The sequence below is a fragment of the Octopus bimaculoides genome, chromosome 4 (assembly GCF_001194135.2).
Source record: "Octopus bimaculoides isolate UCB-OBI-ISO-001 chromosome 4, ASM119413v2, whole genome shotgun sequence".
Classification (NCBI taxonomy): Eukaryota; Metazoa; Mollusca; class Cephalopoda; order Octopoda; family Octopodidae; genus Octopus; species Octopus bimaculoides.
The window spans coordinates 73,978,950-73,980,514 of NC_068984.1; positions in this window are offsets into that span (position 1 = coordinate 73,978,950).

A 1,565-nucleotide genomic window follows, 5' to 3' on the forward strand; every position below is an offset into this window, starting at 1 on the left:
AGGGTACACCAGGCACATGCATCACAACCATATGTGAGCGACATGGTGATCGCATATCAAGATAAACAACGCATGACCTCGTAGGTGGGGCCCAGTTAGAATTTTCTTCAGGTCGAGTAGCCCATCCCGCTCAAAAGGTCCCTGAATAAGGTTTGTTTAAGGGTGTTGAGCAAAACACCCATGTTTCCAAAGGTGAATTATCCAAACCCCAAAGAATTCCTCTCAACACATGGCTACGATGCTCCCCCACTACTTCTGCTCATGATCAGAGATGCACATATCGTCAGCCACTAAGGGACATGCGACATTACGAGGAAATGACGAGAACAGACTTAAGGTATTTAGGTTATGCCATTTTAAATTAAGAAGTTTTACGCAATTTAGCCTTTTCTTATTCGACAGCCCTCGCAAGGCATAATGTTTTAGATGTAAACACTTAAAATTAATACCGTTCTTCAGTAAAAGAAACATAACCAAGAATCCATGAACAGAATAATTTCCTTTCTCCTTAAAATATTAGTTTTCTTGATGTAACTCTTCCTGGCCTTTTGTTACTGACATTTCTCCATGTAACTGCGATGCCATTTCAAACTGAACGAGGGTTCGCTATACAAGCCCGTCCCATAACTGCACGCTCTGGGCATGGAACATGAAGTAGTTCAGGTATAACTTTAGTATTCCTTAAATGATATTTACTTGCCAATGTATTAAATACGTTTTTCCCTGATCTTATCGACAAGTGAACGATAGCTATTCCAAGAGACTTTTTGCTACTGGTGCCACTAAAAGTGAACAATATCAACGTTAAAGGTGCGAAATTGTACGAATTTTTTGGACGTTGACGGACGAAGAATTAGCTCCGAATTTTCTGGTTGTTATGTCTTTTTTTTTAATTGTCTGTTTGCTGTACTTTTGTTAAATTTTTGAAATATATATATATATATATATATATATACGAAGGCACGTGTCTCGGTGATTAGAGCGTGGTGATATTGTGAGTTCGATTCTTGGACCAGGATGAGAGTTGCGTTCTTGAGCAAGACACTTTGTTTCTCCAGTTCACTCAACTGTAGAAATGAGTTGCGACGTTACTGGTGCTGAGCTGTGTCGGCCTTTACCTTTCACTTTGATAACATCGGTGGTGTGCAGAGGAGAAGCTGGTATGCATAGGCGACGGCTGGTTTTTCGCGAACCACATGGCTATGCGTCCTCATATACATATATACATATATATATATATATAGGATCTTCACCTCTTACATCACACATTTCTTCTTACTTCAACGTCGAGATGGTATAATTTCCTGGGAGAGAGATAATTTTTGCGGCTGAAGATAGCTTTACATTGTAGATTATACACATATTATTTTATGTTATATTATATTATGTTATATTATATTATACACATGTAGAGCTTGAAACACGTGTACCGCGGAATTCTTTGTAGTTTTGTTGTTATTTTTTTTCCTTTGGATTTACAATTTATTCCTTCACCGCAACCACTAGCTGGAATACACAGGTGCTTACAATTGTCAAGTATTACCTCTAATTTTCAATTTACCTAT